Genomic DNA, 27,574 nt, shown 5'->3' with positions numbered 1-27,574 from the left:
ATGTTTAAAGAAACAGAGTAAACTCCTTACTGGATACACCTCATTTCTAGACATGTTATTATGAAATTTTATTCATGAATGTTGGGGAAGCTGCCAGACTGGAAGAAAGAGAAGTTTAGTTAAATTTAAATTAAGAACGTTTCCAGAAAGACAAGTGTGATGCTTAAATGAACTCTAATCAGAACAAAAGACAAGGAAGCAAATTCCCTGGGATCCCAATGGTGAGAGGAGTTTGTACTCATGCAGTCTCCAGGAGCCTGTGAAACGCGAATTGAGATAGAAGAGCGCTTCCTGGGAGGCACGGGCTTGTTCACAGATTCCAAGATGCAGTACAGAGAGAGGCGTATAGACTTATGAGTAGGTGAAGTTTCTTTTCAAAGAGAAATATTATACATTTAGGAAGTCTTCCCAAATCACCTGCGCTGCATTTAAAACTGCTACAGGGAAGGGTAATGATATGGCAAAGTCTGATCTGACCACGCAGCCTATCAGAGCCAAACCCCTGCTACCCTACACGGGAAACTGGCTTTCCTGGGTCTGGAGGGGGAATCCACCATCTCTCTAAACAAGTCACCTCCCAGACGCCCTCTTTGTGGGTCGGGAGTGATCCCTCGGGCTGGTGAGCGCCTGGCATCCGGGTTGGAGAGCTCGGCAGCCCGGCTGCACGCCGTCTCGCCCTTTGCCTTCAGTCCTCACCTGGCTACCAGCGCCACAGCTCCCTGCTGCGGGATTCCGGCTCTCCCGGGCTCCGTTTTACTCCCCTCCCGTCCACTCCGTTTCTCTGGGATTTCTCGGGGCCACCAGTGTCTCCTTGCTCTGGCCCTTGCGGGCGCGCCTCTACGGACATTTCAGGCACGGCTTATCCAATACTCTCCCCCACGGTCTGCTCCTCCCATACCCCAGAGTGCCCCCAAGAAGGGCCCACAGAGACGCAAACTCCGGCTTTATCCCGGATAAGATACCACATTCTAACTGCTGAGGTCCTAGCCTCAGGTCGAACTGGCTCAGCTCGGACCCGGACCGCGTTCTTCCTCCCAGGGCAGAAGAGGCTGCTGGCTCCTCCTGCATCATCTCCCGAGTTCAGCTCCCTGGACCCTATTCCGAAAGACTCCGGCTGGGGCCGGGGCCGGGTCCTTCCTGACTTCAGTCTCTCTGAAAAGTTTAGGACTTGCGAAAATGCCCCCGGCTCTGCCACCCAAAAGGCAGGACCCACGCCTTCCTTGAGAGCTAGAAGGAACGGCTGCACCTCCCAGTGCTCCCGGGGCAGGAGACGCGGCCACGACCACATTTGATTTCACTGCTTTTCGTGAAAGGACACACACAGCCCAGCTCTGTGTGTATGCAGGGGAAAGCGGAGTCTGCGTTTATTTTTTAAAGCATATATAAGCGATAAGCATTGAACAAAGTAGCCAAAGGCTTGGCCCTCCCACAAACCTAGGAATTCAAATCCACATGGCCACAGCCCCTCCACCCGGGCCCTCTCCCAGCACACGCTCCGCTCGACAAGGGCCACAAAAAGCCCTTTAAAAGCCCGCGGTGCTTCCGAGGACTCCCAGATCTCCAGCCCTTCCTCGACCACCCCTTCCTCACACCCGAGGACACTCCAGCCCCGCCCCAGCTTGGACACCCACCTCTGGGCTCCGGCTCCCGGAGGCGCAGTCCTGGGGCTCTGCTCCAGAGCCGCGCGGCCGCTGCCTCCCGCTCCAGGGGTCCAGGAGACTCCGGGGGAAGGCGAGCGGCAGCCCCGGGCTGGGGCCAGCGCATCTGCAGGGAGTGGCGGCCTCAGGGCGCGCTGGAGGGCGGGGAGCCCCGCCCGCCTACTCCCGGGGCCCGCCCCTTCCCCGCCCCCTCGCTTCCCCTCCAGTCGCCCAGCCCAGGGGCCGCCCTCCTCTCTCCTCCCCTCCCCTCTCCTCCCCATCCACCCACATCTTCTCCTCTCAGCGACTTCGGCGGAATCTATGCACAAACCAAGAAATGAATGAATGGAGAGACTGGAGGGAGGGAAAGACGGAGGGATGGATGAGGCGCGCAAAGCTGAGTATTTCCTAACTCAGGGGAGCGCTGTGTCTGGGTATGTGGATACTTGTTAGCGCACGGGGCTTTGGGGCGGGGTGGCGTGTCGCTGTGTGTACACGTGGACGTGTGTGTTGGTGTACACATATGTGCGCATGAGCGTATGTGGAAGTGTTTGAGTGCCTGTGTGCGCTTAAATGCCAGGAGCTACTGAGTTCCCACTCAGGCGGGGAGAGAGCCCCTTGTCCCTTACCTAGCACCACGATCTGCCCTTAGGGTCAGAGCGACCCCGAAACTGGTTGCGAAGTGCGTCTTTGTGGCAGTAATGGTGTCGCCGCGTGTTTGGGGACTCCCCCGATGGGGTTCAGAGGCTGAGGTGTGGACAGAGATGCTTCCAACTCACTGGCTCGCCAGAGCCTTCCTGCTGCCCTCCGTGTAGTGGCAGCCGGTGGCCCGGTGTCAGAGCGCGTGTGCTAACAAAGCCAGCCGAGGGGGAAGGAGGCAGCGGATCCACAGACTGGGGCTGTATCAGGCGGGTGGCCAGCCATCCCTCACTCTTGAGATGTCTGAAATTTCAGTCTCTCATCCCGTCCCCCACATGAATATTTAAATAATGCTAATGACCCTTTGAAAATGAACCGTCTGGAAATCCTCAGAGAGGACACGCACACACAAACAGCCCACCTAGAGAGCAAAACTTTTCAAAAGCAAGCTGTGGACTTACTCTGCTGTAGGTGGCGGCGTTCGTTCTCAGCCGAGGAAGATCACAAAAGTTAGATTTCTTAAATTCAGCTTTGCCCTAGGCATGATTTTTCCAGCAATTCTCTCTCCCCAGCTTTGCAAGTTGCCCTTGCACTCTCAGTTAGATTTCCACCCTAGGGCAGTCTGCTGTTTTCCCCACCCCTTGACAAGGCCCTGGGTTGCTCTTCTGGGAGTCAATTTTACATGTCAAACAGCAGGGAAAGACAATAGCTATGGACTGATTCTACTTTCCTAACCCACTGAGGTCCCTGATTTCCAATACAAAGAAATGATACCCTTGGGAACTACCCTGAAAGCCCATCCAGGCTAAGGGCACCATAAATAGCACCTCCAGAGAAAAGGCTTCTTCCCTGCCTTGAGCTCTATTCACACTTTCACCCAAGAGGACGAAGTCTACAATGGGACATCAGCTGTTCTCAGGGTTCCTGAATGTCAAGAGGCTCCTTTTTCTCGATATTTGGAAATGGTTTCACCATCCTTTTCGCCTGTTTGTCTCTTATACTGTTGAATTTCAACAGAATTTACTAACCAGTGCTCAGAGATGACAGAGCTTCAGCCTTGACTCAACTTTGTCTTCCTTCCTTCCTTTTCCTTATTTTCTTCCTTCCTTTTCATTTTTTTCTCCTCATGTCTCCGATTTAAGGAATTAAATGCTTGGGTGCCCTAGATACTGATCTATTTTTAACATTTTAATATCATGTGAAAAACTCACATTAAAATGAGTGTGCTTGGGTATCACAGTTGTTTATTTATATGGACCATAGACTCTCTAAGGAAGAATTTTAGAATTACATCAGATGTGAGATGTTGTAAACAGTATCACGGCAGGTACTTCATCATTCTCTTCTCATATTTTCCTAAATTTGAATAAGTGTAAAATTTACAAACAAAATTAGTTTCATTATTAGGAAGAGTAAAGCAAGGCCGGGTATGGTGGCCCATGCCTGTAATCCCAGCACTTTGGGAGGCCGAGGCGGGCGGATCACCTGAGGTTGGGAGTTCGAGACCAGCCTGACCAACATGGAGAAACCCCGTCTCTACTAAAAATACAAAATTAGCCGGGCGTGGTGGCACATGCCTTCAATCCCAGCTTCTCGGGAGGCTGAGGCAGGAGAATCGTTTGAACCTGGGAGGAGGAGGTTGCAGTGAGCCAAGATCATGCCATTGCACTCCAGCCTGGGCAACAAGAGCAAACTGCATCTCAAAAACAACAACAACAAAAAAAAGATACCAACTTTATTCTGAATTGCTTCTTTACTAAAGCAATGTCAATGCTTTGTTAATATTAATTTTAAAGTTCTAGAATATTATTCAAAACCTATTAGGAATACTAATTTAGGAAAATATATGCTCAATAGATACTAATTTATAAAAACATTTGTTTTCTTCCATCTTCCAAATTATTAAAGAGGTAGCCATGATTAAATATTTTTAATATAAAAGGCTTGGTACATACCAGATGCTCAGAAATAGTTGTTTAATTTGTTCAATGAAATCCATGCAAGAGTATGAATGGCTGCATGCAAAAGTAAACACTGTTTTTAATTAACATTTTCTCATTTATTTTCTCCTAGGCCAGTGGTTCCCAATTGAGGGTGATTGAACTCCCCAGGGGACATTTTGGCAATGTCTAGAGACATTTCTTATTGTCAAGATTAGTGGGGTTGCTACCAGCATCTACAGGACAGCGCCCCACCAACAAAGAATTATTGAGCCCTAAATGTCAGTAATGCTGAGGTTGAGATATCTTGCCCCAGAATTTTTCAAAGCCAGTACTAAAGACCACAGATAGTAGGGCCACCTTGGTGCTTGTTAAAAAGGCAGAATCCGGCCGGGTGCAGTGGCTCACGCCTGTAATCCCAGCACTTTGGGAGGCCAAGGCGGGTGGATCACAAGGTCAGGAGTTCAAGACCAGCCTGGCCAAGATGGTGAAACCCCATCTCTACTAAAAATCTAAAAATTAGCCAGGCGCGGTGGCAGGCGCCTGTAATCCCAGCTACTCGGGAGGCTGAGGCAGGAGAATCGCTTTAACCCGGGCGGCAGAGGTTGCAGTGAGCTGAGATTATGCCACTGCACTCCAGCCTGGGCGACAGAGAGAGGCTGTGTCTCAAACAAAAAAAGAAAAAAAAAAAAAGGGCACATTCCTGGGCTCTACCTTTACTGAACCAGGATGTGTGGGGTGGGGCCAATGAAACTGCATTAACAGCTCCCAGATGATTCTTAAAAACATGAAAGTTTGGGAAACACTGGCAATGGGCAAGGTTAGCTTTATCACCCACTGCCTGCTCGTGGTTCATCACATCATGTGTGTGTTAACATAATAACGATTATTAGAGCTGAAAATATTTTATAATAAAAGAAGCATATTTACTCTCCTAGATGTACTTTAGGAGCATATTTGAATAAAATAAATGACTATTATGTGAGAGAAATATAACTCGAACGTGTAAATGTTACGTGTTCCCGCAGGCCCTATACCATCAAGGGCACCAAATCTTCCATGGGAATTTTTTTGCGGGGAGAGGAAATCAAGATTTCTTTCATTGTGGCCTAAGTGTACATTTTTACTCACATTGCCTCTCCCATGCTGCTGGCCCACTTTAAACTACACCCCTGAGAAAGAGTGGCCTCCAGGGGACCCAAGAAGTAGAATGTTCTTTCTAGAAAAACACACAAAATAAAGAATAGCTTTCTGAGGAAGAAGTTAGCCTAGATACAGGTTCAAAGAAGCTCTTCTCCCTCTCTCCCCAAACTGACCAAAATGAACTAAATCCAGCAAATAATAATGATCTAGCAGTAGACACATGCCCCAAACTTAGAGAACAGTAGAAGCTGAAAAATAGACTTATAAGTGTCTCAGAGAACTGATCTGAAAACAAGAAGGTAGGGGCAAGACAGTGCATCATAAAAGGGAATTTACTATTTCCTCCTCCTAGCAAGGCGAAAGACCAAAAAGTATCAGCTGGGAGTAATTCACAAGTGCTAAATGTGTCCCACAGATAATAAAGGTTGGCTAGAAAATTTAAAAAAAAAAAAAAAAGTAAGAAAAAGAGGGAAGGCTGGATGCAGTGGCTCACTCTTGTAATCCCAACACTTTGGGAGGCCAAGGTGGGTGGATCACAAGACCAGCCTGGCCAACGTGATGAAACCCCATCTCTACTGAAAATACAAAAATTACCTGGGTGTGGTGACAGGTGCCTGTAATCCCAGCTACTTGGGAGGCTCAGGCAGGATAATCACTTGAACCCTGGAGGCAGAAGTTGCAGTGAGCTGAGATGAGGCAACTACACTTCAGCCTGGGCGACAGAGTGAGACTTCATCTCTCAAAAAAAAAAAAAAAAAAAAGAAAGAAAGAAAGAAAAGAAAAAAAGAAAAAGCAGGAAAAGCAAAGAACAACAGAAACAAAAAGACTCACACCAAATGAATAGCTCTATGTCCCTAGGGCTTTCCCACCAAACAGCGGGTGAGCTCACTGAAAAGTTAGCAGTAATCCCAAGCCCAGTGGGATCCTCATGGGATCAGATGCACCACTGAAAATTTCAGAGAATAAACAAACTGGGGGAAATATTTGCAACATATATGACAGTGAGTTACTATTCCTCATATGTGAAGAGTTTTTGCAAATCAATAAGAAAACTGAAGAAAACTACCAACTCAATAGGAAAAAAACAACCTGGGCTGGGTGTGGTGACTCACACCTGTAATCCCAACACTTTGGGAAGCCAAGGTGGGAGGATAACTTGAGCCCAGAAATTTGAGACCAGCCTGGGCAACATGGTGAGACCCCATCTCTACAAAAAATAAAAAAGTTAGTGGGTGTGGTGACATGCTTGTAGTCCCAGCTGCTTGGGAGGCTGAGATGGGAGGATTGCTTGGACCCAGGAGGTCAAGGCTACAATTAGCCATGATCGTGCCACTGCACTCCAGCAGGGTGACAGAGTGAGACACTGTCTCCAAAAAAAAAAAAACAACAACAAAAAAACGTAGTTTACAGATAAATAAGTACAACTGACCCTTTAATTGTGAAGAGATAGTCAAACTCTTCATATTAAAGAAGTGCAAGTGAAATATTGGGCTAATTTTTATTTTTTATTTTTTGCCTACAATATGAGTAAATATATAAAATACAAATATATATTTTTGGCAAGGGAATGATGAAAATCAAGTGATTATACTTTATTGATGGGCATACAGATTGATAACAAATTGGTAAACCTGAAAGATAATTTGGTGCTAACTCTAGAGATAGAAAATGTTTATACACTTGAACCTGCAATTCATTTTTGGAATTCAGAAGTTTACAAAATCTCTCAAGTTGGATGAAAAACCAGAGTGGTGGAGAGGAGTCAGTAAACAAGAAATTCCAGATCACGGAGAGGGCCAAAAGAAAATATTTACTATACACTTTTAAAGTTGTTTGAGTGTTATGTTGTGATGTAAACACTTCTTGTAACCCCCTACACTTCTGATAACAGCATTTGTCTGAGGCAGCAAAGGCAAGGAAGGGGTTTTTGTGTGAGTTGGTGTGGGGTGAAGACCAGGCATAGGAGGCAAAATGAATGTAACAGTAGGAATTCAGAGGATGAACTCACGAGGACAGAGGGTAGAAGGATGGTTATCAGCGGCTGGGAAAGGTAGCGGGCAGGCAGGGGAGTAGGGATGATTAATGGATACAAAACCATAGCAAGAATGAATAAGACCTAGTATTTGCTAGCACAACAGGGTGATAATTTAATTTACATTTAAATTAAATTAATTGTCAAAAATACTTTAATTGTACATTTAAAAATAACTAAAACTATAACTGGATTGTTTGTAATACAAAGGAAAAATACTGGGGAGGTGATGGATGCCCTATTTACTCTGATGTGATTATTTGTACATTACATGCCACCTACTATGTACCCACAAAAGTTAAAAAAATTTTTTTTAAAGAATTCAGAAGAAATAGGAAATCAGAACAACAAGTGTCTAGGAGAACTAATCCCAACCCATTGTGCCTCAAGATAAAAATCCATAAAAATAGTGGGGTGAGCATCAGACAACCTTCAATACTATGTTGGTAGGAGTGTAAGCAGGAGGATATGGGATATTTAGTCTACTAATTCCTAGAATCTGCAAAGATCATTTGCTTACTCTAGCTCAACTAGTGGTTTTACACCATCCTTATGGATGATTTGTATGTTTACGGATTTCCAAAGTAAGACATTTCTCAATGATCTCTGGTTCTTACTTAATGGCAAAAAGGTCATCTCTGGATCATCATCCCACTAATTTTTTTATTTTTTGTAGAGACAGGGTCTCACCATGTTGCCCAGGCTGGTCTCAAATTTCTGGGCTCAAGTCATCCTCCCGCCTTGGCTTCCCAAAGTGTTGGGATTACAAGTGTGAGCCACCACACCCAGCCCAGGTTTTTTTTTTCTATTGAGCCAATCATCATTGGCTTTTCTGTAGCAGGCATGATCCATCCATAGACTTTTTTTTTTTTCTTTTTTTTTGAGACGGAGTTTTGTTCTTATTGCCTAGGCTAGAGTGCAATGACACAATCTTGGCTCACCAAAACCTCCACCTCCTGGATTCAAGCAATTCTCCTCCCTCAGTCTCCTGAGTAGCTGGAATTACAGATATGTTCCACCACGCCCGGCTAATTTTGTATTTTTAGTAGAGACCGGGTTTCTCCATGTTGGTCAGGCTGGTCTTGAACTCCCAACCTCAGGTGATCTGCACGCCTCGGCCTCCCAAAGTGCTGTGATTACAGGCCTGAGCCACCGCATCCGGCTCCCATAAACTATTTTAACCATCAACTTTCGGAATGCATATGATCTAAGACTGGCATATGTTAGTCTATGGATTGTTTGCATTGACTTACAGTTGTGTTTTACATAATTAAAAACACCCTTCTAAACCATCTCTTCTCCAAGGGATTGGCCTCTCCCTAAGATAAGGTGGTCAGCTTTTAAGATGTAAATTAGTGGTTCCCAGGTTGACTTACATTGGGAGTAGCTGGAGAGCAAGAAAAGAAAATTTCCAGATTCCTTTCTCTAGGTGATTTGGAGAGCAGGAATCTGTGTTTGCGTAAGCTTTCCATCTGATTCCATGACAGCCTGGTTTGGGAACCACCGGAGGTGGACACAGTCACCCTTACTTGAAGAAAGGACAGAGAAGCAAACACAGCAACACGGATGGTGTCATAAGAGAACACTTGGCTCTCGGACTGTGTTTACTGTGGTTCTTAGCCTAGTTTGTGGTTCCTGCTTTTCCTTTATTTCCTCTCCGGGGTCTCTGGCTTCCTGTGGCCAAGTAAGTTTCTTTCCTGCCTGTTCCACATTTATTTCCTTTCCCTGCATCCTCACACTTGGCCTCTCCTCTGCCAAACCCTTTAACATAAGGAAATGGTGACCTGATTATATTCACTGCAGCTGCTTGAGGCTCTTTTTAAAAGACATTTAAAAACACCCATAAGAAACATTCCAAAACCCAGGCAACATTTCCCCATGGAATTGTTTACACTGTGTTCCAGACTGTAGCTGGGCTGTGCCTTCTCGACATTGACATAACATTGTACCACCCAAATTGCCCATTGTAATATACATGTAAATGGCACGAGTATACTAATAAAAAAAACACTATTTGAAACTAAAATCGTCAACAACAAAAAGCAGCATGGGAAGACCTGTGTTGGAAAGAGTGAAAAGTGGGTATCTATGTAGGAGAAAGACAAAGTTGGGAAATGAGAAACAGCACAGAGGACAGAGTCCCTTGGTGAGGAAAGCAAGATGGTACCTTGATTCCAGAGGCCTCAAATCTTGTGGAATAATGACAAGAATGTAGCCATGTATTACTTTGATAATAAACAGGAGCAAAGTCCTATGAGATCCAAGCTTTGGTTCTTGGCTGAGACTTTTATCTCATTTAGCAACTGAAGCATTTAAAAAATCTAGTAAACACTCCAGAGTTCATGCCGTAATGGAGAGACAGCATACAACAAGGTACTCTTTAAGCATGGCACTGAAAACATAAAATATGCCTAATATACTTGGAATGTACACAGCTTGTTCATAGATAGAATGCTGGAAAACAGTGCCAATAGTGTGGAGTCCCAGAAGACAGCTTTCAGTGAGTCAACCAAGTGAATTTCTTCTCATTAGGGACCTGCATTTTAAATGCAAATCTATTTTTCTTTTCCGGTGGTGCTTAACTTCTCTTCAATTTTAGATAAAACAGGAAATTATTTTTTAAAAATATTTTTTAAAAAAATAGGACCGTAACATTTTTCTTTTTTTTCTTTTTTTTTTTTTTGAGACGGAGTCTTACTCTGTCGCCCAGGCTGGAGTACAGTGGCCGGATCTCAGCTCACTGCAAGCTCCGCCTCCCGGGTTTACGCCATTCTCCTGCCTCAGCCTCCCAAGTAGCTGGGACTACAGGCGCCCACCACCTCGCCCGGCTAGTTTTTTGTATTTTTTAGTAGAGACGGGGTTTCACTGTGTTAGCCAGGATGGTCTCGATCTCCTGACCTCGTGATCCGCCCATCTCGGCCTCCCAAAGTGCTGGGATTACAGGCTTGAGCCACCGCGCCCGGCCAGGACCGTAACATTTTTCTAGTAATTTGCAAGTGTTTCCCTCAGAACTTTTAAGCACAGGCTGTTAATTTAAGGGAAGAACCATAAGGATTTTTCAGTCATATTAGGGGGAAAAGGACCAAATCTTGAGATTTTAAATTTTAAGAATTCTGATTCTCTCATAGATGGTCTTTGTGCTAGTCTCTGATTTGCTTGTCAAATGTTTTAGTATTGAGAACTATCCAATGAGAAAATGGACTTTTTCCTTCTAGTATACTGAACAGATTAAATGACTTTCCTAGCGTTAAGAATAAGTTAATTACTTCTCTAAGTAACCATTACAATTATAAGGTGTTAAGATCATTTAAATACGGAGAATAATAATAGCTTCTATAGCATAGTAAAAGCCTCTGTTAGACTGGGACCATGGCCAACATAAAATCACTTTAGAAACCACAATAGCTTATGATACAATCAACTAAAGTACCCATACCCATATTGTTTTTGAAGATTTTCCAACTCATTAACACCTTCTTTATAGCTCCCTCTCCCTCTCCTCTCTTCTCCTCTCCTTCCTTCCTTCCTTTGTACTTCCTTTCTTTGTATTCTCCTGTCTTCCTTCTCTCCTTCCTTCATTCCTTCCTTCCCTCCTTCCCTTCCTTTCTTTTCTTTTTAGACTACTGTCTAGTTAATTTTAGGAGCAAGCATTGCAATCTCAAATACCTTGGAAGCCAGACAGATAACATAAATGAGTAAAACTGCCAGGTATCAGAAACAGTTTGTGACTCCTATAAAGGGCTCAGGCATTGAGGAGTCCAAGTGCTGACTGCTAAGTAATTCATAGAGTTGTTGAGATGAGATAGGTGAGCACTTAGATGAGAACTGTGGGTTCAGATAGGTGCTACTGCTGTTGCTGCTGCTACTATGTTTGACTTGGGAATTTTCTTTACATCCTTGGGATGGGTGAAGGCGTATCAAAATGTTAGAGACATGAAAGTTAGAACTAGGAGGAAAGTTACATGTTGGTCAAGCCATTTTTTTCTCATTTTACGGTATAGCAACATGTCAGTAAAAAACAGAGAACCAGAAGACCTGGATTGGAATCCTGACCTGTCACTCACTGGCTGTGTGACCTTAGGAAAATCGCTCAGCCTCACCATCCCTCCCTTCTCATCTCCTCTAGGACATTGTTCCAGCAATTTTATGCTTCCCAAAACATTAATTTTCTTTCACCTTATCAAATATGCTATGATTTCTTCTACCAAAAAAAAATTTTCATGTGCACACAGTTAACAACACTGTACTAAATGAACACTTTAAGAGGGTAGATTGTATATTATGCATTTTCTTCTTAAAATTATTTATTTATTTATTGAGACAGGGTCTCACTCTGCCACCAGGGCTGGAGTGCAGTAGCATGATCATGGCTCACTGCAGCCTCAACTTCCTGGGCTGAAGTGATCCTCCCACCTCAGTCTCCTGAGTAGCTGGGTCTACAGGCATGTGCCAGCATGCCTGGCTAATTTTTATATCTTTTGTAGAGACAAGATTTCCCCATGTTGCACAGGCTGATCTTGAACTCCCGGGCTCAAGCAATTCCCTGCCTTGGCTTCTCAAATTGCTGGGTTACAGAGGTGAGCTGCCACCACACCCAGCCAATGTTATTAGTGTTTTCTATGACAATAATTTTTCTTTTTTTTTTTTTTTTTGAGATGGAGTTTCACTCTTGTTGCCCAGGCTGGAGTACAGTGGCACGATCTCGGCTCACTGCACCCTCTGCCTCCCAGGTTCAGGCGATTCTTCTGCCTCAGCCTCCCAAGTAGCTGGGATTACAGGCACCCACCACCATGCCTGGATACTTTTTTTGTATTTTTAGTAGAGACGGGGTTTCACCATGTTGGGCAGGCCAGTCTCAAACTCCTGACCTCAGGTCATCCGCCCACCTCGGCCTCCCAAAGTGCTAGGATTACAGGCATGAGCCACTGCGCCTAGTCTATAATTTTTTTTTTTTTTTCTTTGAGACGGAGTCATACTCTGTCGCCCAGGCTGGAGTGCAGTGGCGCAATGTCGGCTCACTGCAACCTCCGCCTCCTAGGTTCACGCCATTCTCCTGCCTCAGCCTCCCGAGTAGCTGGGACTATAGGCACTAGCCACTATGCCCGGCTAATTTTTTGTATGCTTTAGTAGAGACGGGGTTTCACTGTGTTAGCCAGGATGGTCTCCATCTCCTGACGTCCTAATCCACCCTCCTCGGCCTCCCAAAGTGTTGGGATTACAGGTGTGAGCCACCGCGCCCGGCTGTCCAGTAATTTTTTTTTAAGAGAAATTCTCTTGATCCTACCACCTCAATTCTCTGTTTCCCCTTAAAGCAAAAGTTCTTAAAAGAGATGTTTTTCACCAAGACACCACTTGTCAAAGTCATCAGTGACCTTGAGGTTGCCAAACCCAGTGGTCATTTCTCCCAACTCACCTGACCTGATCTTTCAGCAGGATTTAACACAGGCCATCAGTCAGTCAGTCACATTTGAACATTTGAACTACTTTCTTCATTTGGCTTCCACAACACTTTCTTGATTCTCCTCAGAGCTCTCTGACCTTTTTTTCTTTCTTTTTTTTTTTTTTAGACAGGGTCACTCTGTCACCCAGGCTGGAGTGCAATGGTACAATCACAACTTACTGCAGCCTTGACCTGCCGGGCTCAAGCAATCCTCCCACCTCAGCCTTGGATGACAGGTGTGTGCTGCCTCACCTGGCTAATTTTTTTATTCTTTGTAGAGAGGGAGGTCTTGCTATGCTGCCCAGGCTAGTCTCAAACTCCTGGGCTCAAGCGATCCTGCCACCTTGAGGACCTCCCAAAGTGCTGGGATTATAGACATGAGCGACTGTGCCCGGTCTCACTGACCATCTTTCTTAGTCCTCTTTTAGGGTTCTTCCTCAGTTTCCAAATCTTTAATTTGGGATGAGCAATAACTTGGGCTTGATCCCTTCTGTCCCTCAGGCCATTCTCTCTGTGATCTCATCCAGTCAATGGCTGTGCACAGGTGAATCCCAAATTTATATGTCAGCCTATTTTCTCCATGGAACTCCAGACTCACACTTAACCTCTCCACTGGATGCCTAGAAGGCATTTTTAAATTACAAGTATATTGCAGATTCCTGATTTCCTCTCAAAATCTCCTCCTCCTATAGTCTTGCCCACCTTGTTAAAGACAGGTCATCCTTTTAGCCATAACCACATCACCCCATATTCTACAATATTCTGATTTTTCTCCAGAGCACTAATCACCATCTTTCATATGATAGTATTTACTTGCTTGTTTCTTGTCTGTCTTACCCTACTAATGTGTAATCTACATGAGTACAAGTCCTGGTCTCTTTTATTAATTTCTAGATACCTAGAGCTTGGCATAGAGTAGGTGCTCATTAAATATTTGTTGTTGAAGCTTGGCACGGTGGCTCACGCCTGTAATCCCAGCACTTTGGTAGGCCAAGGTGGGTGGATCACCTGAGGTCGGGAGTTCGAGACCAGTCTGACCAACGTGGAGTAACCCCGTCCCTACTAAAAATACAAAATTAGCTGGGCGTGGCGGCGCATGCCTGTAATCCCAGCTACTCGGGAGACTGAGGCAGGAGAATTGCTTGAACCTGGGAGGCAGAGGTTGTGGTGAGCTGAGATCATGCCATTGCACTCCAGCCTGGGCAAGAAGAGTGAAACTCCGTTTCAAAAAAACAAACAAAAAATATTTGTTGAAAAAAAAATGGAAGATCCCCATGTTCATGTAGCTTACATCCTAATATGGCATGGATAATGAGGTAAGATAAACAATAAGCAAGAGAAGAATGTCATAGGTAGCAGGAAAGAAAATCAAAGGCCAATTGAATTCACTCATGCAGATACATGAAATACATTATGTGTTAGGAGGTGGTAATTGTTATAAAGAAAAATAAAACAGAGTAAAGGGATAGATATTGATGGCAGTAGGAGGTGAGTACTATTTTATATAATGTGGTCAAGAACAGACTCTTTACTGCGGCGACATTTGAGCAGAGATCTGGAGAAAGGAAGGAAGTGAGCCAGGGAGATATCAAGGGGAAAAGCATTCTAGCACAGGGAACAGCAGGTGTGGGGACCCTGAGCAATCATCTTTGGAGCAGCCAGGAGGACTTCAGAGCCAAGAAAGGAGGGGTGAGAGAAGACTGGCAGTGAGCCAGACCATAAGGTCCTTGCAAACCTTGATAAGTACTTTGGATTCTTTATTTTCCTAAATAAGATGAGAAACCACTGCATTATTTCAAGCAGATAAATGACTTGATTTGGTTTAGATGTTTAAAAGATCACTGTGGCTGCTGCTGGCTGGAGTCTGTTACAGAAAGGGAAAGGAGTGGCCAGGAGACCACTTAGAAGCTATTGTAATAATCTGGGCAAGAGATGATAATGGCTGAAAGCAGAATGGTAATGGTGGAGTGGTGACATCAGTGGTGAAATCAGATTCCACACATGACTGTAAGCGGAAGCTGCGCCAGGGACATGACACATGGCACAAAGCATTGGCCTTAGAAGGCATTCAACACATAATTATCAGGTGCATGCCCAAATACTTCTTATTTTCATTACAATAAAGTGTTCTTATTAACTAGTTCAAAAAAACTCCCTTGATCAGGGCTTCTAGGAAGTTTCTTTTAAAAAACAAAGTACCAACTCACCAAAGCAATATATATATATATATATATATATAGCACCTTTGGGTAAAGTAGTTCTTAAATTTTAGGCAGAAAAAAATACACTTGTAAAACACTAAACAAACTAGATTTTCCCATAAATCGATTTAGTGTTTCATTTGAAAGGATCACATTGACCCTTAAATTTCTAACATTTACCATCGGCGAATTCAACTGGTCTTTCATTTTTCTCTCCTATTATCTTTGGCATTCTTTTCCCTTTAACTCCGTAATCATAAACACAGCTATTTTCAGACATGTCACTTATACAAAGAATATATGGTGGCTGGGAGTGGTGGCTCACGCCTGTAATCCCAGCACTTTGGGAGGCCGAGGCGGGCGGATCACGAGGTCAGGAGTTTGAGACCAGCCTGGCCAACATGGTGAAACCCCATCTCTACTAAAAATACAAAAATTAGCCGGGCATGGTGGTGGGCACCTGTAATCCCAGCTACTCAGGAGGCTGAGGCAGGAGAATCGCTTGAGCCTGGGAAGCAGAGGTTGCAGTGAGCTGAGATCGCGTCACTGCACTCCAGCCTGGGCAACAAAACTCTATCTCAAAAAAAAAAAAAAAAAAAGAAAAAGAAAAAAAAAACAAAGAATATATGGCTTGATAGTTATTGGATTCTCTCCATAGGGAAAGCATCCACTACGGTCTTTTCTATGCTGTGGATCTGAATTCCAAGTAAATGGCTAGTTGTAAAGTTACCTGACTCTGCATTCCCCAAGAAACATGCAAAAGAGGCTGGGTGCGGTGACTCATGCCTGTAATCCCAGCACTTTGGGAGGCCGAGGTGGGTGGATCACCTGAGGTCGGGAGTTTGAGACCAGCCTGAACAACACGGAGAAACCACATTTCTACTAAAACTGCAAAATTAGCCGGGCGTGGTGGCGCATGCGTGTAATCCCAGATACTTGGAAGGCTAAGGCAGGAGAATAGCTTGAGCCCAGGAGGCGGAGGTTGCGGTGAGCCAAGATCACACCATTGCACTCCAGCCTGGGCAACAGGAGCGAAACTCCATCTCAAAAAAACAAAAGAAAAAAAAAAGAAAAGAAAGAAACAAACATGCAGAAGAGCACTTAGGGACCACACACAAGAGGTATCCTGGCACTGTGGTTAGGGGACTATGCTAACCACATGAAGAATGCTAGGAATGAAGGCAGAACCCTGTTCTTCCACTGATTCTGAGCAGGACCTTCCACAGGTTACTTTACCTCCCTGTGCCTGAAATTCCTAGTCTTTAAAATAAGAACAAGTGTATAGTATCTATCTCATGGGTTCGTGGAACGCATTGGATAAGTTCATGCTTATAAAGGCCACAGAATATATCTTTTAGATTCTCAACAGCTATGTGCTGCTGTATTAATCTGTGCCAGTCTACTGGTTCACAGCCTGTCCAAAAAACTAGAGTGGTCCTAGATCAGGTCCATTCTTGATTAATTCTTGCTCCCAGGATCATAACTATTTTACTGTCATTACATTTCATTACATTTTATTTAAAATAATTTTTGATTCTAAAAGAAACATTTACTCATTACACAGAGAAGCAATAAACTGTGGACTCTGAAATATTACAAACCTGGAATTGAATTCTGACTCTGCTCTTCCAGAATTTGTGACCTGATGTAGTCTTTACCTTCTCAAAGTGTCGATTTCTTCATCTGCACAATGGGACAAAAAATGGTACCTATCTCATGGTGTCATTTTGAGTGTTAAAGAGAGTAATGCAGGTAAAGTATTTAACACAGTGCCTAGCCCACAGTAAACACTGGGAAAAAGAAAGGGAGTGAAGGGAGAGAAGGAAAGAGAGGAACAGAAAATAGGAAGAAGTCAATGACTGTTATAGGATAGAAAGTTTAGTAAAAGCCACACGAAGGAGAAAGGTTCATTTTAGTAAACTGTCAAATACTTTGGAAAATGCTTAGAAACAGAATGCATATTTTTACTTAAAAGAGAAAAAGATTTGTTGTGTCTTTTGTAATGCCATTTCTCTTAAAAGGGATTTTCTATGTCACTCATGGGATACACTTAATATAAACTTAGACATTTTTTCATATTTGGGATTTGTTTATATTTTCTTTGCAAGAACCAACTCAAACACACTAAGAATAATAAAAAGAATAATTCTTAGTGGATGAATGTCTATTTCTCAACTTAAATAAGGTTTTGTCTCCAAAATTTCAAAATGACTTCTTCACATTAATTTCAAAAGTCAGACCAAAAATTTGACCCTGTTTAAATATGGTATGCCACATATAATACAACATTCAATCAATCAATCAATCAATCAATTTATTTATTTATTTTTAATAGAAATAGGGTCTCCTTCTGTCACCCAGGCTAGAGTGCAGTGGTAGGATTGTGGCTTACTGCAGCCTCATCCTCCCAGGCTCAAGCGATTCTCCCACTTGTCTCCTGAGTAGCTGAGACTACAGGTGCCCACCACCACACCTGGCTAGTTTGTTTTTTTCTTTAAGTAGAGATGATGTCTTGCCAAGTTGCCCAGGCTGGTCTCTAACTCCTGAGTTCAAGCAATCCTCCTGCCTCAGCTCCCAAAGTGCTGCGATCATAGGTGTAAGCTACCACGCCTGGCCAATAAGCTGATTTTTTTTAATCCAAAAGTTAACAAAGGCTGTATTATTAGTGGCATAACACAGACATGCAGACATCTTAGAAAAAACTAAAAGAAGAAACTGTCTTAAGCTCCAGTATGATGGGTGCAGTAGTCTCTTAAGTAATACTGCAGAACACTTGTATCCTTAATTTCTCCAGATTCAAAGAAAGCTCTACTTTTTTTTTTTTTTTTTTTTTACTGTAAGCTAAGCTTTCCTTATTTACTGAAAAGGCTGTTCGGTTTTATCATATTCATGAATCACTGCAGGAGAATGATAATGAGAAACGTAATCAGAATGCTAACAGGATGAAGACTCATGGACAAGCCTGAAGAACAACTCATTCTCAAATATGAAAATCAAATCTTATCCCACTAGGTAAACTCCAGCTCTGCATTGGAAGAATGAATGCAAACAGAACTATATAAAAGCCCCCATATTGATCAGGACTGTGAGGCAAGGAAGACCTTCTTAGCATGTCTCCATACCAGCATCATCTCTTTATTCTCCAAGGTGAAGCACTGTGACATAGTCATGAAGACCTAGTGCTGTCTGGGTGAGACCTAGGCTCCAGCACTCCTTGTCTGTGTGACCCTAGACAAGTTACTTAATCTCTCTGCACCTTGTTTTCTCTGTAAATGAAGATAGCCTAGTACCCACCTCATAGGGTTGTGGTAAGAATTAAATAACAGAATACCCTAAGCACCCAGAGCAGTACCTGACACATGGGAAGTTCTCAATACATGTGAGCTACTATCTCATTCATTTTATTAAATTGAATTTCACTAGAAAATGCATACTGTTGGAGATCAAAACTCATAATCTGGTGGGGAGCAGTGGCTCACACCTGTAACCCAGCACATTGGGAAGCTGAGGTGGGCGGATCAGTTGAGGTCAGGAGTTGGAGACCAGCCTGGCCAACATGGTGAAACCCCGTCTCTACTAAAAATACAAAAATTAGCCAGGCATGGTGGTGCACACCTGTAATCCCAGCTACCCAGGAGGCTGAGACACAAGAAACACTTGAACCTGGGAACCTGGGAGGTGGAGGTTGCAGTGAGCCGAGATGGCGCCACTGCTCTCCAGCCTGGGCAACAAGGTGAGACCCTGTCTCAAAAAACAAAAATAAAACTCACAATCCGTGAGCAGATGGAAAGTATGATGACAGATCCAATACCCTACCCTCTAGCCCAGATCCCTTTGGGAGACGGAGTGGGACCTGCAGCGGCTGGTACCTTTTCCTTTCAGAAACAGACGTAAAAATGCTGAGATAAAATAAATGTCACATCTCCACTGACTCATTTCTGAGGAAGAAGTAGTTGTTGCAATGATAGTAAGCATAAGTGACCTCAAAAGAGACTGGCTCATGGTATGCAGACCTATCAGTGGCCTGCTCTGCTAGCCAATGAATCAAGCATCTTGCAAGGAGCATGTCATCTTTTCACATACAATTTACATGTAGGTCATGATTTTTACCAAGTGTGTTTTTTACTACTAAGTTTTCACTACAACAAAAAGGGCAAGGGGGCAGGCCATTAGTGAATGGGTAGGAGAAAGAGATGGGAAAGGCATTGGATAATTTATCGAGACGGGAGAACTAGATGCTCACTTCAACAATCTTCAGTATTCATATGATGCAGAAAGATCATTTTTCCCATTGTTAGGGCTCAGAAACCTATATCCCCAAATGTGATGCTTTGATATGCTGAACCTGAAGAAGCCTCAAGGTCTGTCTGACCTCCCCTCACTCCTATCTCTCAATCCTCTGTCTCTCCCCTAAGCACAGGATGAAGTGGTTCTGTGAAGTTCCCTTATCTGCCTAAAATCTTACCCTCCGGAGAAGAAAACAATTACCTCTGGTCTCTTCCTCAAGTTTTCATTAACTGAAACTCATATAGCAGGAAGAAAGACTGAAGTCTGTCAACATATCTGAACAGATTTTGTCACAAATTGTTGTCTGTTCTGTGGGCCCAACAGACTTTGTCCCAGGTCACTGTTTGTTCTTCAAGTCCATTGAATTTCCCTAAAAATCATTTACTGCCCTCCCTGCTTCCTATCTCCACACTTCCTATCTCCATTTCCTTTAAGAAGAAGGAAGTATATAACCATCTGTACCCCATTGTGTGTAATTTTCTTTCTTTGCATACTAGTAAACTTCTATGCCATTTATCCTATTAATCTGTCTAATGTCAATTGATTTTTCAACGAAATTTCAGAGGGCAAAGGGAAAGTTTTCCCTTGGCTCCTACTCTAGGAATCCAACAACTTTTCCTGATAACTACGATCTTGATTTATGAGACCTCTCTGATACCTGACCAGTTGCAGAAGGACAAGGCTTATTGTAAGTGGCCACATGAGTTCTACCCAGGATTTCAGAAATATTTTGCAATCATTCCAAACCCACAGGGACATGAGTGGTAATTTATTCAGACATTAACCGGAGAGACAAACTGGTTCCCTGCCTAAATGGGAACCAGGCTGGCTACCTTCCAGTAGCACTGAAGACCAATAGTTTCCGCCACTGGGTTCTGTGTTTGGTTTGTGTGGCTTGGTTAAAACCAATAGTTTCTGTCACTGCGTTCTGTGTTTGGTTTGTGTGGCTTGATTCTTTCACAAGTCGTAGACTTTGGTACTTGCAAATGAGCCTTGCTGCAAAACTAGTTGGATTGGGACAGATCATTCTTAAGAAAAGAGGCTTATCTGCAATCAGGCTCTGACATACTGAACTGCAACAAGTGACAATTTCTAGAGCTTTAGCATCATTAGTCATTCCCGCTGCTGGAATGTTCAAAATGTGCATAGAAGGAAACAGACAGATGTCCTCAGGAAGCATTTGTGAATGTGTCAGAACTTTTGCTCGGAATATCCATGCCCCTGTCATCTATTTTAGGGTGACCACTCCACTCAGAGATAGGGGATTTTACCAAGTAGGAGTTGGTAAAAGCACAAGAGTATTTCATCAACATTTTAAAAATTGGGATGATGAAGCTATCTGCAGAAAATGAAATTAGGCTAACACTGATATCCCAACTAAAAAGAAGATCCTAGAATAAGGCTTCCAAAAAGTCATGATATACCCAGATTGAGGTAAAGGGTTTGTTGTTGTTCAAAAGAAAAAACAATCAAACAAACAGAGGGTAGTGTTTCTCATAGTTTCACTTCTTAGAGAAACCAATGAGGTACAAATCTTGGCATGAATCAGATTTGGATTCCTAGCAAAGAAGCATATCAACGGATGTCCCTTGATAGGTTATCAGCGTATTATAGGTCCTTAAAGTATACATCTTTCTGGTTTAAAGCTTAATAAAATATATCATCATGTTTAAAATGAAAAAAAGTAAAAAAAAAAAAAAAAAAAAAAAGAACCCCAAACCACAAATAATCCCAAAGGACAATAATCAAAACACATTAAGCGGTTCCCTTCATCTCCTTTGCAACACTCCTCTTGCCTAGGGCCACTGGACTTGGCAAATAAAAATACAGAACACCAGTAAAATCTGAATTTCAGGTAAACAACAAATAATTTTTTAATATAAGTATGTCTCATGTAATTTAATTCAAATGGAACCGGGCATCTAACATTTTATCTGGCTAAGCTACCCTTGCCCTGTCCTTGGAGCTCCCCTGCTTTAGCTAATAAAAAAAAAAAAAAAAAAATTTGCATTTATTAAAACCCAAACAGAGAGGCTACAAAGTGTCCTTCCATCTGGGTTCAAAGCCTGGCTCCACCACACACTCACTTTGAGATCTTGGGTAAGTTACTTTACTGTGCCACAGTCATCACATCTGTAGAATAGGATTAATAACAGTTTCTCCTTAGCAGGGTCAGCTGGAGGATTACATGAGATGGTATACGGGTAGCACAGTACTCAGCTCAAAGCAAATGTTCAACCCATGTTAGCTGTTATTGTTGGCAAGAGAACATGGTAAAGAAATAAAACGACAAAGAAGAAGGTACCTGAGATTATTCACTTGCCACGAATATTCCTGATCTATACATAGATTATAGAAAGCTGTCAATGGTTGTGACTTCATTTCTTTCACATTTATTTTATTTGACAAATAGGGAGTAGCACACAGGAACAATAAATAACCATTAATGATATAGTTTATTACAGTTTACAACAGAGCTCTTCATATTCATTTTCAAGAAAATTCAAGGCAAGGATTCTCAAACGCAAGTATTATAAAAACTGACCCATGTAGTACTGATATGCCTCCTGCCCACCACTGCCAAACCGCCTCTGAGATCCACTACCCTGAAAATTTTCAAGGATTAAAAAAAAAAAAAAACAACTTCAAAAATATTTCCTTTGGCAAGGAACCAAATTTAGAGCGATCTTTATGTATGTACACAATGTAGAAAGGTTTTCTGTCCCAAATGTCTCTTTTTTGTCCAGAGTCCCTGCACAAAACAATCCTTTCAATGTTGTCATCACCAAATACAAAGGGCAACTGGCTGGACACCACTGGCAACAAAAGGCCTTCAGCAGAATGTTTTTTTTTTAAAGCAAAGGCCAAAGAAAGCTGTAACCTGTGGCCTCTATTCACCACCGGAAGAGTCTAAATGCTTTTCCTCTTTTGTAATAGAGAACATCTGCCCTTCTAGGAGGATAATCTGTCTTCCAACAAGTTTTACGTGTAGGGAAGCAACATCCTTTTTAAAATGTGGCTTTCCCATGTCCTTGAATAGAAATTGTACCCTTTTCAAATGGTTTTACAGCCAGAATCTCTAGCTTGCCTAAGCGGTACCAACCTTGTTTCTTGTTCAAGTGTAAATGAGAAACATTGCATATGTAAATAAGAATATCGAACTTCATTCTGAAGAAAATTCTGCTGTGCTAAAATTTTTTGTAATCCTTTTTGCAAACACTTAGTTTTTAGTCTTACTATATGTGGACAAGAGGGCAAGGTAATTAGAGCATTTAGGATTTAGTTAATGTATTTGATGAAAATGACAGCCAAATCACAATTTTTTTTTTTTTTTTGAGACGGAGTTTTGCTCTTGTTGCCCAGGCTGGAGTGCAATGGCACCATCTCGGCTCACAGCAACATCTGCCTCCCAGGTTCAAGTGATTCTCCTGCCTCAGCCTCCCTATTAGCTGGGATTACAGATATGTTCCACCACGCCCGGCTAATTTTGTATTTTTAGTAGAGACAAGGTTTCTCCATGTTAGTCAGGCTGGTCTTGAACTCCTGACCTCAGGTGATAAACCCGCCTCGGCCTCCCAAAGTGCTGGGATTATAGGCGTGAGCCACAGTGCCTGGCCCAAATCACAAAATTTTTATCCTAGAGATATTTCTTTAACATGGATTATTTGATGTCATTTTATCTAGTCATTGGATAAACAAAATTCAAGAAAATGATGCAGAGCCAGGCAGGTGTGACTTGGGACTTGCAGCAAGGCATCAGCTGGATAAGGCCAAGACATTTCCAGTATGAGGGCCCTGGGGAGTTCACGCCACAGAAGAAGGGAACTTCTGTAACCAGCAATTTCTTTTAAAATCTAGCTTGTAGCAGCTTCCGACTTTATTTCTGAGGAGTAGCCATCTTACTGGCTTTTCTGTTTTTGTTTTTGTTTTTGTTTTTGAGACTGCGTCTCACTCTATTGCCCAAGCTGGAGTGCAGTGGTGCGATCTCGGCTCACTGCAACCTCTACCTCCTGGGGTCAAGCGATTCTCATGCCTCAGCCTCCAGAGTGGCTGAGATTACAGGTGGGTGCCACCACACCCAGCTAATTTTTGTATTTTTGGTAGAGACAGGGTTTCACCATGTTACCAAGCCTGGTCTTGAATTCCTGACCTCAAGTGATCCACCTGCCTTGGCCTCTCAAAGTGCTGTGATTACAGTAGTGAGCCACCATGACTGGCCTTACTGGCTTTTTACTATTAACATAATGTATTAAAAATCCCTTTGAGAAGGCAGTTAAATAGTAATACATTTTAGGTGTAAAATGTAACATTTAGGTGGTTGACAGGAGCTGGAGTAGGTGAGAATGGGGGGCTGGTATTTAATGGGTAGAGAATTTCAGTTGAAGAAGATGTTGAAAAAGTTCTGGAGAAGGATGATGATGATGATGATGGTTGCAGAACACTTTGAATGTACCTAACGCCACAGATGGGTACCCTTTAAAAGTGCTTAAAATGTAAATGTTATGTTATATATGTTTTACCACAATAAAAAAAAAATAGCATTGATTAGGTTAAAAGAAAAAAGGCTAAGATGTGAAGGGAAAATAGAAAAGAGAGAGAGAATGGCTGGGTGTGGTGGCTCACACCTGTAATCTCAGCACGTTGGGAGGCTGGGGAAGGAGGATCGCTTGAGCCTAGGAGTTCAAGATTGGCCTGAGCAACATAGGGAGTCCCCCTTCTGTACAAAAAATAAAAATGTAGCCAAGTGTGGTGCTGCACGCCTATAGTCCCAGCTACACAGGAGGCTGAGGTAGGAGGATTGCTTGGGCCCAGCAGGTTGAGGCTGCAGTGAGCCATGATCACACTGTGCTCCAGCCCGGGTGACATAGTGAGACCCTGTCAGAAGGAAAGAAAGAGAGAGAGGGAGGGAGGGAGGGAGGGAGGGAGGAAAGAAGGAAGGAAGGAAGGAAGGAAGGAAGGAAGGAAGGAAGGAAGGAAGGAAGGAAGGAAGGAAGGAAGGAAGGAAGGAAGGAAGGAAGGGGAAAGAAAGAAGAGAGACTGATGCGACCCCTGCAGAGGGAGGTAGTGATGGAGAGGGCAGTGATCTTAAAGGGGAAGTTGAGTGTTGAGTGCACCCTCCTGCCACAGTCAAGAAGAGGGTCCCTCGCTCAGAAAACACTGACTGGGTGTTTTCTGCAGTGTCATCTGCAGTGAGAGAGTGCTTCAATTTAATAATTGAACAAACTATGGCAAAAAAGGAAATCAAGTCATTAAAAATTAACTGCAATAGCCAATAAGCACATGAAAAGAACTCAGCGTCATTAGCCATCAGGAAAATGCAAACCAAAACCACAATGACATGCTACTCCACACCCACTAGGATGGTTATAATCAAAAGATGGACAGTAGCAAGTGTTGGCTAGGATGTAGAAAACTTGGAAGCCTCATTCATTGCAGGTGAGGTGTAAAGTGGTATAGATGCTTTGGAAAAGAGTCTGACAGCTTTTTAAAAAGTTAAACACAGATTTACCATATGACCCAGCAATTCCACTCCTAGGTATAATCCCAAGACAAAGGAAGACCTACATCCACACAAAGGCTTACATGTGACTTTTCATAGCACTGACTACTCATAGCAACAAAGTAGAAACTTACTGCCACTACTCATAGCAACAAAGTAGAAACTTACTGCCACAAAGTAGAAACAACCTCAAAATCCATCAACTTGTGAATGAACAACAACAACAAAAAACAAACAAACCAAAACACTGGCATATGTGGTTTTTGTTTTGTTTTGTTTTTGTTTTTTTTCTAAGACAGGGTCTTACTCTGTTATCACCCAGGATAGAGTGCAGTGACACAATCACAGCTCACTGCAGCCTCCACCTCCTAGATTCAGGTGAGCCTCCTGCCTCAGCCTGCCATGTAGCTGGGACTGCAGATGCATGCCACCACGCTCAGCTAAGTTTTGTATTTTTTGTAGATACATAGTTTCACCATGTTGTGCAGGCTGGTCTCCAACTCCTGGGCTCAAGCAATCTACCCATTTTGGCCTCCCAAAGTGCTGGGATCACAAGCGTAAACCACCATGCCCAGCCTGGCATATTGATTAAATGAAATATTATTCAGCATTAAAAAGAATGAAAAGGATAGTGATTGAGGTTACAACATGGATAAACCTCAAAAAAAAAAAATCATCATCCTAAGTTAGACACAAAACACTGCATGTTGTATGACTCCATTTATATGAAATGTCCAGAACAGGCAAAGGAATGAGTGGTTGTTTGGGAGTGGGATAGAATGGAGATTAACTATAAGAGGGCATGAGGGATCTTATTGGAGTGATGGAAATTATTTAAAACTGTGTGTGTTCTAAAACTGGATTGTGTGATGGTGAGTAAATGTATGAAACATTATTGAACTGTACACTTACCTGGGGGAACCATATGGCATGCAAATTTTATCCTTAATAAAGTTGTGTTTTTTTAAAAAAAGAACTACAATTTAGAGCCTCTAACAAGTGAAAAATGAAACAGTAAAATGGCCCTGAGGGAAATGATATTGTAGCAAGGGCGACTGGATATTACGCAATGAAAATTATGGTTATTTTTATTTTTATTTTATCACAGCTCACTGCAGCCTCAGTCTCCCTGGGCTCAAGCGATCTTCCCAACTCTTGCCTCCCAAGTAGCCAGGACTACAGGCATATGCCACCACACTCAGCTAATTTTTTTGTATTTGGTAGAGACTGGGTTTTGTCATGTTGCTCAGGCTGGTCTCAAACTCCGGGTCTCAAGCAATCCACCCACCTTGGCCTCCCAAAGTGCTGGGATTACAGGTGTGAGCCACCACACCTGCCCTCTGGTTATTGATGTGACTGGCTATGAAGGAGAGCTATTAGGTCCCATGAGAATGTGAAACAAGCAATGCCTGTTAGAAAGTGCCATTGGAGGCCGGGCACGGTGGCTCACGCCTGTCATCCCAGCACTCTGGGAGGCCGAGGTGGGCGGATCACAAAGTCAGGAGATGGAGACCATCCTGGCTAACACAGTGAAACCCCGTCTCTACTAAAAAATACAAAAAATTAGCCGAGGGTGGTGGCGGGCACCTGTAGGCTGAGGCAGGAGAATGGCGCGAACCCGGGAGGCGGAGCTTGCAGTGAGCCGAGATCGCACCACTGCACTCCAGCCTGGGCGACAGAGCCAGACTCCGTCTTAAAGAAAAAACAATAAACAATAAACAAAAAAAAAATTAGCCGGGCGAGGTGGCGGGCACCTGTAGTCCCAGCTACTTGGGAGGCTGAGGCAGGAGAATGGCGTGAACCCGGGAGGCGGAGCTTACAGTGAGCCGAGATCGTGCCGACAGAGTGAAACTCCCTCTCAAAAAAAAAAAAAAAAAAAAAAAAATTAGCCAGCTGTGGTGGCACATGCCTGTTAATGCCATCTACTCAGGAGGCTGAGGCAAGAGAATTGATTGAATCCAGGAGGCGGAGGTTGTGGTGAGCCGAGATGGTGCCATTGCAATCCAGCCTGGGTGATAAGCGAAACTCTGTCTCAAAAAGAAAAAAAAGAAAAAGAAAAGAAACAAAAAAAGAAAAGAAAGTGCCACTGGAGGAAGGAATATTTGAGCCAAAGATGTGAATATAAAGAGAGATGGAGAGCAGGAAGATCAAAGGAGAAGTGAACGAAAGCCAGGGGCTTTTAAAAAACACAGTGCCTGCAAGAGTTGGTCTTTGTTCCAGGAGCCATGGGAAGGCCAGCAGGGCCTTAGCAGAGGGACATTCTCAGCTTGATCTTTTCATTTATTTTTTTAGAGATGGAGTCTCAGTATGTTTCCCAGGCTAGGCTTGAAATCCTGGGCTCAAGCAATCTTCCCACCACCACGCCCAGCTCAGCTTGGCCTTTTAAAAAGAAAGCTACAGTATCCAGGCTACAGGTAGACTGGATAAAGAGGGTAAGAATGCGTACAGAGAGAGACACAGTGAAAGACAACGCTAGAAATGAAATTGAAGTTAAGAGTAAGGAAGTCTGGAATCCAGAGGAAGCCTGAGCCTTATTCAGTGTTGAAATGGGAAGTAATCAAAGGGCATTGAATAGGAAAGTATCCAAATCCTGCCTCAGATTGGTTGGACAACTGGAGAGCCAAGAGCAATGGTAGGGCTCACATGGCCACCCCCATACTGCATGAGTGATGTGCTAAGACAACATTTTCTGAAACTGATCATGAAAGTCGCTTGGAGCACTTATTAAAAATGCGAATTCTCAAGTCCAGGTCTT

At 43.3% G+C, this 27,574-nt stretch overlaps 1 protein-coding gene across 9 annotated transcripts in view; it reads right to left on the bottom strand.

The window, feature by feature from the left end:
• Positions 1 to 27,574, bottom strand: part of PALM2AKAP2 (PALM2 and AKAP2 fusion) — a 538,968-nt gene that overhangs the window by 120,181 nt on the left and 391,213 nt on the right. Inside the window, exon 1 of one of the 9 annotated variants that reach the window (XM_009188328.3) lies at positions 1,632 to 1,865. The exons of the other annotated variants lie outside the window; for them this stretch is intronic. The gene's annotated coding sequence lies outside the window, so the exon portion shown is untranslated. Of the gene's footprint in view, positions 1 to 1,631; positions 1,866 to 27,574 lie in introns of those variants that run through there. 9 annotated transcript variants of the gene reach the window in all.

The sequence above is a fragment of the Papio anubis genome, chromosome 13, assembly GCF_008728515.1.
Source record: "Papio anubis isolate 15944 chromosome 13, Panubis1.0, whole genome shotgun sequence".
Lineage (NCBI taxonomy): Eukaryota > Metazoa > Chordata > Mammalia > Primates > Cercopithecidae > Papio > Papio anubis.
Note: the sequence above shows the minus strand (reverse complement) of the source record. Positions and strands in the feature narration are given on the sequence as shown.